General features: G+C 41.5%; 1 protein-coding gene across 12 annotated transcripts in view; it reads right to left on the minus strand.

Annotated features, from left to right (window-relative positions):
* Positions 1–14,661, minus strand: part of LOC128698972 (DDB1- and CUL4-associated factor 8) — a 145,364-nt gene that overhangs the window by 40,481 nt on the left and 90,222 nt on the right. The gene's annotated exons all lie outside the window — the stretch shown is intronic.

The following is a 14,661-nucleotide window of genomic DNA, read 5'->3' on the forward strand; positions in this document are numbered from 1 at the left end:
TGACAAGATGAGGAAATTCCTTATGTTGGTATTGTATACTAGTACTGTAATGATTGCATTAGTTTAGATTTCACAAAAGCTTTCATTAAATTTCCTGATCCAAACACTGCAGAACAGAAGTAATAAAAGGCAAACTATTACAGTGGATGAACATCCTCATGAAGTTTTTAAAGAAAAAAATGCCGAATTTTAAGCTTTTGTGACAATCTGTGCAGGAGTTAACTGGGAAACAAAAGAATGCTGACTGAGAATGTTCTTAAGGATCATGTGGTATCCACAAATGCAATTATAATAAAAAAGAAGCACTAAACCCATTAGGGTTACATAGCATTCACAGATGCAATAAAAACAAGCATGGTGCTACAAGAATTAATGCTTTTCTTTTAATACAGTGGTACCTTGACTTATGAATTTAGTTTGTTCCGTGACTGAGCTCGTAACTCAATTTGCTCATACGTATATCAAATCAATTTTCCTTACTGAAATTGAAATGCCATTAATCCGTTCCAGCAGAATTCCTGGCTCTTGCGAGGCAAGAGAAAATACTTCAATTTAACACTAATATCAACTCCATGGCTTATTTATCTATCACAACTGATCCAATCCTAGGTAGTAGATTGGTAAACTGCAACCGCCCAGGGAGGTACTACCGTCCTGCCAAGTGAGTGTACAACGAAAACCTGTAATTGTTTTACATGATGGTAGGATTGCTGATGTCTTTTGTCTGTCTCACAAACATGCAAGATTTCAGGTATGTCTTGCTACTTCTACTTGCACTTAGGTCACACTACACATACATGTACAAGCATATATATATACACCCCTCTGGGTTTTCTTCTATTTTCTTTCTAGTTCTTGTTCTTGTTTATTTCCTCTTATCTCCATGGAAGAGTGGAACAGAATTCTTCCTCCGTAAGCCATGCGTGTTGTAAGAGGCGACTAAAATGCCGGGAGCAAGGGGCTAGTAACCCCTTCTCCCGTATAAATTACTAAATTTAAGAGAAACTTTCGTTTTTCTTTTTGGGCCACCCTGCCTTGGTGGGATACGGCCGGTGTGTTGAAAGAAAGAAAGAACTGATCTAATATGACATAATAAACAATATAAATAACTTTTTTTTTTTTAAGTCGGCAGTCTCCCACCAAGGCAGGGTGACCCAAAAATTAAGAAAATCCCCAAAAAGAAAATACTTTTATCATTCAACACTTTCACCTCACTCACACATAATCACTGTTTTGGAGAGGTGCTCAGAATACAACAGTTCAGAAGCATATACGTATAAAAATAAACAACATATCCCTCCAAACTGCCCATGTCCCAAACCCCATTTCCAGGACTCAAGTCCAGCTATATAAAAATAACTGGTTTCCCTGAATCCCTTCACTAAATATTACCCTGCTCACACTCCAACAGATCGTCAGGTCCCAAATATCATTCGTCTCCATTCATTCCTAACACGCTCACACATGCTTGCTGGAAGTCCAAGCCCCTCGCCCACAAAACCTCCTTTACCCCCCTCCCTCCAACTTTTTCGAGGATGACCCCTACCCCGCCTTCCGACCTTCCCCTACAAATTTATACGCTCTCCATGTCATTCTACTTGATCCATTCTCTCTCTAAATGACCAAACCACCTCAACAACCCCTCTTCAGTCCTCTGACTAATACTTTTATTAACTCCACACCTTCTCCTAATTTCCACACTCCGAATTTTCTGCATAATATTTACACCACACATTGCCCTTAGACAGGACATCTCCACTGCCTCCAACCGCCTCCTCGCTGCTGCATTCACAACCCAAGCTTCACACCCATATAAGAGTGTTGGTACTACTATACTTTCATACATTCCCTTCTTTGCCTCCATAGATAACGTTTTTTGTCTCCACATATACCTCAACACACCACTCACCTTTTTTCCCTCATCAATTCTATGATTAAACTCATCCTTCATAAATCCATCTGTCGACATGTCAACTCCCAAGAATGTATCTGAAAACATTCATTTCTTCCATACTCCTCCTCCCCAATTTGATATCCAATTTTTATCTAAATCTTAAATCATTATTTAAATCATTTGGAGAGATATGTTGTGTATTTTTATACGTATATGCTTCTAAACTGTTGTGTTCTGGGTACCTCTGCAAAAACAGTGGTAATGCGTGAGCGAGGTGAAAGTAATTTCTTTTTGGGGATTTTCTTTCTCTTTGGGTCACCCTGCCTCGGTGGGAGATGGCCGATTGTGTGTGAGTGTGAGAGTGTGAGAGTGTGAGAGTGTGAGAGAGTGAGAGAGTGAGAGTGTGAGAGAGTGAGAGAGAGAGAGAGAGAGAGAGAGTGTGAGAGAGAGAGAGAGAGAGAGAGAGACAGAGAGAGAGAGAGAGAGAGAGAGACAGAGAGAGAGAGAGAGAAAATCACCTTACTCTTTTCTATGTTCACTTTCAACTTTCTACCTTTACACACACTCCCAAACTCATTACCTGGAGTTTACCTGGAGAGAGTTCCGGGGGTCAACGCCCCCGCGGCCCGGTCTGTGACCAGGCCTCTAACCCACTAGTCCACTAACCTTTGCAATTTTTCTTTAGAATCTCCCATAAGCACAGTATCATCAGCAAAACGCAACTGTGTCAATTCCCATTTTGTATTTGATTCCCCATAATTTAGTCCCACCCCTCTCCTGAACACCCTAGAATTTACTTATTTTACAACTGCATCTATAAATATATTAAACAACCATGGTGACATTACACATCCCTGTCTAAGACCTACTTTTACTGGGAAGTAGTCTCCCTCTCTTCTACACACCCTAACTTGAGCCTCACTATCCGCATAAAAACTCTTTACAGCATTTAGTAACTAACCACCTATTCCATATACTTGCAACATCTGCCACATTGCTCCCCTATCCACTCTATCATATGCCTTTTCTAAATCCATAAATGCAATAAAAACTTCCCTACCTTTATCTAAATACTGTTCACATACATGTATATGCTTCAATGTAAACACTTGATCTACACATCCCCTACCCACTCTGAAACCTCCTTGCTCATCCGCAATCCTACATTCTGTCTTGCCTCTAATTCTTTCAATAATAACCCTACCATAAACTTTTCCTGATATACTCAATAAACTTATTCCTCTATAATTTTTACAATCTCTTTTGTCCCCTTCCCTTTATATAAAGGGACTATACATGCTCTCCGCCAATCCCTAGGTACCTTCCCCTCTTTCATACATTTATTAAACAAAAATACCAACCACTCCAATACTATATCCCCCCGCGTTTAACATTTCTGTCATGATCCCGTCAGTTCCAGCTGCTTTACCCCCTTTTATTCTACGTAATGCCTCATGCACCTCCCCCACACTCGGATCTTGTTCTTCTTCACTCCTAAAAGATGGTATACTTCCCTGGCCAGTGCATGAAATTACCGCTTCCCTTTCTTCATCAACATTTAAGAGTTCCTCAAAATATTCTCGCCATCTACCCAAAACCTCCATCTCCCCATCTACTAACTCCCCTATTCTGTTTTTAACTGACAAATCCATTCGTTCTCTAGGCTTTCTTAACTTGTTTAACTCACTCCAAAATTTTTTCTTATTTTCATTAAAATTTCTTGACAGTGCCTCTCCCACTCTATCATCTGCTCTTCTTTTGCACTCTCTCACCACTCTCTTCACCTTTCTTTTACTCTCCATATACTCTACTCTTCTTATAACACTTCTGCTTTGTAAAAACCTCTCTTAAGCTAACATTTTCTCTTTTATCACACCCTTTACTTCATCATTCCACCAATCACTCCTCTTTCCTCCTGCACCCACCCTCCTATAACCACAAACTTCTGCCCCACATTCTAATACTGCATTTTTAAAACTATTCCAACCCTCTTCAACCCTCCCACTACTCATACTTGCACCAGCCCAACTTTCTGCCAATAGTTGCTTATATCTCACCCGACCTTCCTCCACCCTTAGTTTTTATACTTTCACCTCCCTCTTGCTTATGTTGCCATTTTCCTCTTTTCCCATCTACCTCTTACTCTAACTGTAGCTACAACTAAATAATGATCCGGTATATCAGTTGCCCCTCTATAAACATGTACATCCTGGAGCCTACCCATCAACCTTTTATCCATCAATACATAATCTAACAAACTACTTTCATTACGTGCTATATCATACCTTGTATATTTGTTTATCCTCTTCTTCATAAAATATGTATTTTTTATTACCAAACCTCTTTCTACACATAGCTCAATTAAAGGCTCCCCATTTTTATTTACCCCTGGCACCCCAAATTTACCTACTACTCCCTCCACAACAATTTTTCCCACTTTAGCATTGAAATCCCCAAACACCATTACCCTCACACTTGTTTCAAAACTCCCCACACATTCACTCAACATTTCCCAAAATCTCTCTCTCTCTCTACACTTCTTTCTTATATATATTATAATAATTATAATAATAATAACAATAATAATAATAATAATAATAATAATAATAACAATAATGAGCTTCAGAATGCTGCCAACTCAGTGCACTGTTTACCTTGCCGTGCAAGCATTTCTCGTGTTTTACTTGCATTTTATTTAATTTATTTATTTGATTGATTGATTTGAACATGATACAGTGGTTAAGTGTAACATGCCAAAGCCCCTTGTATGCAGAGCATTATGGGCAGGCTTAAAATTAACTTAAGATTAACTACTAAGCAATGATATATTCAGTGGTAAACATTATTGTAAACAAATAACAATTAAGCACAAATGAGTATTTCAAAGACAGGTCATATGGTCATTTACTATGTTGCTGAGCATTCAGTAGAATGGAGTAATCTGTGAGGTAATGTAATTAAAAATAACAAAGTTTGATTGGGTCACAGGTATTTTGTGCAGTTATTTTGCCAATTTTTTTTTTTTCTAACTATGGGTTCTAAGAAAGTAAGTGCAAAGGACAGTGCTGATCTCGAAAAACTCGTATGTTGGGACACTCGTAAGTCGAGGTTCCACTGTATGTCATTATGTGAAGAGTGGTGGCAGCCACCCCCGAGGTAAAAATAATCATCACTCTGACCTTATCTTCCCATTCTTGCCCTTCTGAGGTCTTAATATAAGAGAAAACAGAGTTTTTGTGAGGCTAACTGCACTAGATCATTAGTCTCAAAAAGGAAACACTGAAACAAAAGCAATTTTCTTGTGTTTTTCTATGATTTCATGTTTTAATTCAAAAGACATCATCATCCTCCTCTTCTAAGCACTATCCTTTGCACTTACTTTCTTAAGACCCATGGTTAGAAGAAAGAAATTTGGCAAAATAACTGCGCAAAAAGCACAAAACACTGGGATGCCGGGTGGATGTTGTGGCGTTTGCTGCGCCAACTAGTAGCAGCGTATCTGAAGCTTGCTTGTAACTTGGATTTTGGCTTGCAACTCAAAGCAAAAAATCGACCGAGCGACAGCTCGTAACCCAGAAAACTTGCAAGTTAGGGCACTCATCAGTCAAGGTACCACTGTATTTCTAACTTAAATGAATCACTTGCCAGAAGGAATATAAAACTATACAAGTCTGTTTATAAGACACTATACAAAATATACAATAAAAATTACTAAATACCTACAAAAAACCTTGATAAAGGGAACAAATACAATTACTGATAGATCATACACTATAATATAGAAAGTGCCACATAATGAAATGGGAGGAAACAATAAGAGATAATATGAAGCATATGGATTGTGATAAAATTTTAAAAACTTTAAAGCAAGGGATCTAGGAGTCATCACTGACAAAAGATCATCACTTGAACATCCTATAAACGAAATATTGAGAAACACTCAGGTTACACTGACTAACTATATAACTTTCTTTCTTTCTACACACCGGCCGTATCCCACCGAGGCGGGGTGGCCCAAAAGGAAAAACGAAAGTTTCTCCTTTTACATTTAGTAATATATAGAGCAGAAGAGGTCACCAGCCCCTTGCTCCTGGCATTTTAGTTGCCTCTTACAACACGCATGGCTTACGGAGGAAGAATTCTGTTCCACTTCCCCATGGAGGTAAGAGGAAATAAACAAGAACAAGAACTAGAAAGAAAATAGAAGAAAACCCAGAGGGGTGTGTATATATATGCTTGTACATGTATGTGTAGTGTGACCTAAGTGTAAGTAGAAGTAGCAAGACGTACCTGAAATCTTGCATGTTCATGAGACAGAAGAAATGGACACCAGCAATCCCACCATCATGTAAAACAATTACAGGCTTTCATTTTACGCTCACTTGGCAGGACGGTAGTACCTCCGTGGGTGGTTGCTGTCTACCAACCTACTACCTAGGAACTATATAACTACCATTAGATTTATCAGACTGGTACTCACTTTGGTGAGTACTGGGAAATTAAAAAAAAAAAAACCTGCTCATAATGCATGCTTTGCCAAAATTGAAATATGCAGTGATGGTGTGGTTCCCACACAAAAACAAACCTGGACAAAAAGAGTCAAAAGACAAACTGCAAAATTAGTTACAGTAGACCCTTATTTAACATAAGAAAGCAGGAACACTGCAGCAGGTCTGTTGGCCCATACTAGGCAGGTCCTTTACAATCCATCCCGCTAACAAAACATTTGCCCAACCCAATTTTCAATACTACCCAAGAAATAAGGTCCGATAACTTTTTTTTTTTTTTTTTTTCAACAAGTCGGCCATCTCCCACTGAGGCAGGGTGACCCAAAGAGAAAGAAAATCCCCAAAAAGAAAATACTTTCATCATCATTCAACACTTTCACTTCACTCACACATAATCACTGTTTTTGCAGAGGTGCCCAGAATACAACAGCTTAGAAGTATATATGTATAAAAATACACAATATATCTCTATTCACAATATAACTCTATCCACTAATATATGCAAGTCCCGTTCAAATCCAACCCCTCTCGCTCGTGTATTTCTTTCTTTCTTTCAACACACCGGCCGTATCCCACCGAGGCGGGGTGGCCCAAAAGTAAAAATGAAAATTTATCCTTTTACGTTTAGTAATATATATAGGAGAAAAGGTTACTAGCCCCTTGCTCCCGGCATTTTAGTCACCTTTTACAACACGCATGGCTTACGGAGGAAGAATTCTGTTCCACTTCCCCATGGAGGTAAGAGGAAATAAACAAGAATAAGAACTAGAAAGAAAATAGAAGAAAACCCACAGGGGTGTGTATGTGCGCGCTTGCACATGTATGTGTAGTGTGACCTAAGTGTAAGTAGAAGTAGCAAGACATACCTGAAATCTTGCATGTTCATGAGACAGAAAAAAGGACACCAGCAATAATACCATCATGTAAAACAATTACAGGCTTTCGTTTTACACTCACTTGGCAGGACGGTAGTACCTTCCTGGGCGGTTGCTGTCTACCAACCTACTACCTAATGCGAGGATTATGCTCAGTGTGTAAAAATAAAATTGGGTTAAATATATCTATGCAGCATTTATCATAAAAAGTCCACATTTGTTGACAAAGTTGTAATAGAAATATGAGCATACCACACATATGCCAAAATAAAGCATTTTAAAAAATAAATGCTTTTGATACACAGATAAACAAATAATTGTATAACAAAAATATACTATTTGAACACATTCATAAGAGATAAAGGGCTGTATCTCTCTTAAATGTTACCAAGTGCTATCATATTTATTTATAGAAGAGGAGTTAACCAGAGAAACCAATTACAAGTGGGGGAAGGGGAGATGTTTAGACCATTTTCGCATAAAATCCACCGCTATACCCGTAACCAATTTAGATGGTTTTTCTACCCACAAAGCTTGTCTTGGAGCCAGTATTTCCTTTTTCTGTTTGACTGCTCAACCTGGCTGCTGCTGTTGATAGCCTGCTGAGTAACATAGCCCTCACTGGTTGATCTGGCATTTCGCTAAGGTAGTATTCTAATTGCCTCCTGATCATTTCTATACTTGCTCTAGCAATATTTCTGATATCTGCTGGTAGCAGGTTGAATAATCTTACACCAGGGATGGTAGTACAACGTTTTCTCAATGTACTCACAGTGTCCTTCCTTGCGAGGACCCATTTTACACTTCCTTCTGTAACTCTCACTCCAGTACAGGTCGGCCATCACTAATCCAGCAATCAGTAATCCAGCACTAATTTCAGCTAGCATGATTTCAGATTTCCGGGGTTGCCACACCAACCTGGCCCTACTGTTTGGTGGCCCTACTTGCTGCATAAGTCATTCCAATTTCTTTTTCTCCATTTATTGTTATAACCTGCTCACTTTTAGCCCTAGCCATGGTTTTAATGAATAAAAAATGCTTCTCACTCTGTAAAGCACATACACTGTACATTTTCCATAAAAGATGAGGTAGCTTTGAAGCCACTGTTGGTCGCCATGAGCTCGGGTCACTCAGATAAGCTGTGACCGGCAAATTGGGGCCTATATGTGAGAGAATAGGTCTATATGGTAAGTGTACACTATATAAAAAAAATCTTGCAGCACGCAGTGCATAATGAGAAAAAACTGTGACCGTGTTTATGGTGTAAAACAGTGACTTTGTGGTGTATTTTTGTACGGTTTTTATGGTTGTATTCTCGTTTTTTTTTGGTCTCATTTGATAGAATGAAGATATATTACAGAAATAGATATGATTCTGATTGGTTTCACGATGGAAAGTACCTTGAAATTGAGCTCAAAGTAGCGGAAATGTCGGATTGTTGCCGATGTTCAAGAGTAAACAATGTGTGTCCAACGGGATGGTCTAATATGCAGTCATGAATGGGTTGACATTATTTATACAATCATTACAATAATGCAGTAGTCTGAATAACAGTAAATCTTCTATCTTTTGTGTGAATAAAAAATTTAAAATGGAAAGCAGATGTAACATAAGAGGGGCCTTGAGATGTGACTAATGAACAGAGAAAATGTTATTTTAGTGCCAGGAATGTCTGCATTGTTTACAGTGGACCCTATTTTGAAATTGGCACCTCTTGAATTTTGTGAAATTAGCCAAATTACTGATTTCTGACCACTTTATTGGGTAGCTGAAATAGGTAAATGGGCAGTTTCTTGTACTCAATCAACAAAATAGAAGAAATACTAGCAAAATAGATATGAATTTGGTACACCAGAACAATGGAATGAACGAAATCTAGGTGTAAAGTGGGTGAAATCACCGCTGCATAAATATCACTGTTGGGTTAAGTGTATTCTACTCTAACCACTATGTAACTATAAAATCACTAATGCAGCACCCTACAGGTCTCGATGACACCGGATTAGTGATGGTCAAGCTGTATATTGTTATGGAAGTGAATAATTGGAACTAGGACCTCAGGTACAGTGGAACCCCGGTTTCAGGCAATAATCTGTTCCAGAAGATTGGCCTAAATCCGAAATGACCTAAAACTGAATCAGTATTTCCCATAAGAAATAGTGTAAATGCAATTAATCCGTTCCAGACACCCAAAAATATTAACAAAAAATACATTTTTTAAAGATTAACTATAGTGTTACATACACAAAACAATGAGAAAGAAATGCAGTAATTTTAATAATAGATGAACATTACATACCTTTATCGAAGACTCTTGTTGGCATATGGAAGAAGGTGAGGAGAGAGGGAGGACTGATTATTGTTTGGAAGGGGAATCCCCCCTCCATTAGGACTTTAGGTATCAAAGCCCTCTCTGGGGTTACTTCCCTTCTTTGTCTTTTACTGGCACTAGGACCAGCATTGTCATTGAACATGTAGCAGACATGGCTTGCAACAGCTTTGTTCGGGTGATATTTCTCCACAAAACTTTGCACCTCTCTCCACTTTGCACAAATGTCCTTAATCACTGAAGAAGGCACCTTCTTCCCTCTCTCTTCCTCCTCCTCTGAAGCAATTTCCTGGCCACTCACATTCAACCCCATGGACTTCCCAAAGCCACAATAGATTCCACAACAGGAGTAGGGCTGTCAAGTGTGTGTAGGGAAGTGCCCTGACTGGTGTGCAGGGAAGTGCCCTGGCTGGTGTGTGGGGAAGTGCCCTGGTTGGAGTGCGGGGGAAGTGCCCTGGCTGGAGTGCAGGGAAGTGCCCTGGTTGGAGTGCGGGGAAGTGCCCTGGTTGGAGTGCGGGGGAAGTGCCCTGGCTGGTGTGCGGGGACATGCCCTGGCTGGTGTGTGGGGACATGCCCTGGCTGGTGTGCGGGGACATGCCCTGGCTGGTGTGCGGGGACATGCCCTGGCTGGTGTGCGGGGACATGCCCTGGCTGGTGTGCGGGGACATGCCCTGGCTGGTGTGCGGGGACGTGCCCTGGCTGGTGTGCGGGGACGTGCCCTGGCTGGTGTGCGGGGACGTGCCCTGGCTGGTGTGCGGGGACGTGCCCTGGCTGGTGTGCGGGGACGTGCCCTGGCTGGTGTGCGGGGACGTGCCCTGGCTGGTGTGCGGGGACGTGCCCTGGCTGGTGTGCGGGGACGTGCCCTGGCTGGTGTGCGGGGACGTGCCCTGGCTGGTGTGCGGGGACGTGCCCTGGCTGGTGTGCGGGGACGTGCCCTTGCTGGTGTGTGGGGACGTGCCCTGGCTGGTGTGCGGGGACGTGCCCTGGCTGGTGTGCGGGGACGTGCCCTGGCTGGTGTGCGGGGACGTGCCCTGGCTGGTGTGCGGGGACGTGCCCTGGCTGGTGTGCGGGGACGTGCCCTGGCTGGTGTGCGGGGACATGCCCTGGCTGGTGTACAGGGAAGTGCCCTGGCTGGTGTGCAAGGACGTGCCCTGGCTGGTGTGCAGGGACGTGCCCTGGCTGGTGTGCGGAGACGTGCCCTGGCTGGTGTGCGGGGACGTGCCCTGGCTGGTGTGCGGGGACGAGCCCTGGCTGGTGTGCGGGGACGTGCCCTGGCTGGTGTGCGGGGACGTGCCCTGGCTGGTGTGCGGGGACGTGCCCTGGCTGGTGTGCGGGGACGCGCCCTGGCTGGTGTGCGGGGACGTGCCCTGGCTGGTGTGTGGGGATGTGCCCTGGCTGGTGTGCAGGGAAGTGTCCTGGCTGGTGTTCGGGGAAGTGTCCTGGCTGGTGTGTGGGGAAGTGTCCTGGCTGGTGTGTGGGGAAGTGCCCTGGCTGGTGTGTGCGGGGAAGTATCCAGGCTGGAGCGTTCTTTCTGAATTTCTATTGTGTTTCTCGCCTTCTTTACCAAAGGGCTGGCACTCTGAACTTTCTTTGGCCCCATTGTGGCTTATTTCACAGTCGCAATCAACAAAAAAAAAAACTGAAACAATGGATAAAGCCATGAAGTACTGTGGACCCTCGACCAACGATGGCATCGTATAACGTTAAATCCGACTAGCGATAGATTTTAACGCAAAAATTTTGCCTCGACTACCGCTAAAAAACTTGACCGACACGATTCGTTCCGTTCGAGACGCGTCGACATGTGGCCTGCGCAGTGTTTACAAGCCAGCCACTGCAGTTGCATCCAAACATACAATCGGAACATTTCATATTATCACAGCGTTTTTAGTGATTGCACCTGCAAAATAAGTCACCATGGGCCCCAAGAAAGCTTCTAGTGCCATCCCTGTGATAAAAAGGGTGAGAATTAGTATGGAAATTAAGAAAGATTTTGAAGGGTTTGGGGCTAACCCTGAGATGCCTATGCCAGTTGTGGAATCCATTGCGCCTACTTCAAAGATTAAGGAAATGTGTGCAAAGTGGGTTGAACTGCAAACCTTTATGGATGAAAATCACCCTAACACAGCTATTGCAAGCCGTGCTGGTGACTATTACAATGACAATGTTGTGGCTCATTTTAGACAAATCGTAAAGGAACGGGAGGTACAGAGCTCTATGGACAGATATGTTGTGCGAAAGAGGTCAAGTGACTCAAGCTGGTCCTAGTGGCATTAAAAGTAGAAGGGAAGTAACCCCGGAAAAGGACTTGACACCAAGTCCTAATGGAAGGGGATTCCCCTGCTAAACGCTAACACCATCCACACTCTCCCCTCTTCCCATTCCATCAATCATCACCATCTCTTCAATAAAGGTAAGTGTCATATAATTGTACATGTCTTCTTCAGTTTGTGCGTATTAAAATTAATATTTCATGTATAAATAACAAAAAGGCACAATACCGTGACTGGAACGATACCCGGGTGTTGTGCATGTGTCTTAATTTCATCTTGTCGGTATTATATACAATTCTTGTACTACTACTACTACTACTACCTCCACCTCTTCCTGCCTATATATAGCCGTTCTGCTCCACCTCTGTTAGTGTGACTTTGTCAATGGTCCAAGTCGGACCGAAACGTCGTCGTAAGCTTCTCTCTTTTATGTGCGGGTTATTTGTGTAATATTTCATGTGGTAAATTTTTTTTTTCAATACTTTGGGGTGTCAGGAACGGATTAATTTAATTTCCATTATTTCTTATGGGGAAAATTAACTTGACTAGCGATAATTTCGACTAACAATGAGCTCTCAGGAACGGATTAATATCGTTGGTCCACTGTATTCCTAATCCAACGAGAGAGACGTGCAGACCGAGTGTGATACCCATGAGAAAGACTATCACTGGTCAGTGGTGATGCATCTCATACGGCCTATATCCAGGAGCACGGCTGATATCAGGAGCAAAATTTCACCAATAAAAGTGCTCAATTTCCGAATTGGCCGATTTCCGTGACTGCCTATAACCAAGGTTCCACTGTACTTCATTATCAGGAATCTCTGTTTCCTTTGCTCTAAGATTACAGTGCTAGGTATTTTCGAAAGTTCAAGTATTTTAAATGCTTTATTATTCAGAGAAACTGGTTAGCTGGACTTGAGTCCTGGAGTGACAGTTAAAATGTTTTTTTCTTTGCAGTCACCCTACCTTGGTGGTAGACGGCCAGTGTAAAACAAAAATTATTTCTCCCTCCTTGAATGGAGCTGTCAATACCGAACAATATTCTAAATTAGAGAGCACTGGTGACAAACAGTCCCCCCACTGGAGCTATTTCTCTTGTTTTGAAAGTTCACACTATTCACCATGTCATTTTTTTTTTTTACTTTAGCAACATTTGCCTTAGTGTTCTCTAAAAAGTCACCTGATACTGTTACATATATCGAAATCTTTGACATTTTTCTATTGGTCTATGTGATGGTTCTCCTATTTTGTAATCTATCGCAAGTGAACATCTCATTATATTCCTCTGCCAACTGCAAGATTGCATCTGATATATAGTTTTTTTTTTTTTTAACACACAGGACATCTCCTTCCGAGGTAGGGCGACTCAAAAAATAGAAAACATATCAATCATTACTCAATAGTTGTCTTATCAGACATTTGCAGAGATAGTAATTCAAACAACACTCTGAACTGCAAGACTACTACCCATACTTCAGAGAGAAAGCACTGTACTTTCCCTCCATGGCTCAAGTTCAGATAACTGGTTTTCCTGACTCCCATCATCAATGTTATCTTGCTCACATTCCAACAGTACATCATGTGATAAAAACTCCTCTTCCACATTCATTCTGATCTAAGACAAGTCTGCTGAATGCTGATGCTCCTATCACTTTAAAGCCTCCTTTAACCCTCCCTTTAACCCTTCCTGAGACCTCATCCCCACCTTCCAAACCAGGTTTATACACCCTCTTATTCATCCAATTCTGCTCCATCTCTCCTTAATACCCAAACCACCTCAACTTCTCCTTCTCAGCCTCTGAATTATACCTTTGGTAACTCCATGTTCTAATTTCTACATTCAAAATTCCATGCATATGGTATTTATACCACACAATGCTCTCAAATGTTAAATCTTTGCCTCCAGCCTCCTCCCTGATGCAAGATTTAAAGTCCATGCTATACACCTACATAGAAGTGTTGGTACCACTATATCCTGCTACATTTTCCCCATAGTCAGTCTTCATGTTTTCATTCTTTCCACATATGCCTCAACACATCACTTACCTTTTTCCCCCTTGTCTACTGTCTGGTTCACTCATCTTTCATGGACCCATCTGATGACATGTCCACTCCCAAATATCTGAATACATGTATATTCACTTCCTCCATACTCCTCCTTCCAATCTATTAATTTTTCACTGCCTATTCTTTTCGTAGCCCTCATCATCTTTCTCTTTCCTACATTTGCTTTAAATTTCCTTCATTACATACTGTCCCAAATTCCTCCATCTACTTGCAATTTTTCCGTCTTTTTACAGAAGCATCTTACATGCTTACTTTAGTATCATCTGCAAGGATGATACAAAACTATGGTTATACCTATGTCTGCTATGAGAATGAGACCACACCTGTTTCATGGAGAAGTGCTAAACCTGTAGGAGGTCATACAGCACCAGAGAAATGAGAGGCAATTAGATTCAATCCAAGTGAGGGAAAAAGTTCTAATTCTTTGGTTCAAGAGCCCTCTACTGCATCAAAGCACATCCCTCAAGGCTACTGCAGATTGGGAGAGAGACTGCACAAGCCAAAGGTGTGCTGCCCACCTCAAGACTACTACAGATGGTAGGAGGAACTGTGTACTACCCAGCTCAAGGCTATTACAGTTGGTGGATGACGGGTGAATACAAGAACTGTACAGTAAGTTAACCATTGAACAAATATATTAATTAACCAATAGACTTTTGAACAATACACAAAATGTTAGTAAATATTTAACAAATTTTTCATACTTACCAGG

The sequence above is a fragment of the Cherax quadricarinatus genome, chromosome 55 (genome assembly GCF_038502225.1).
Source record: "Cherax quadricarinatus isolate ZL_2023a chromosome 55, ASM3850222v1, whole genome shotgun sequence".
Classification (NCBI taxonomy): Eukaryota; Metazoa; Arthropoda; class Malacostraca; order Decapoda; family Parastacidae; genus Cherax; species Cherax quadricarinatus.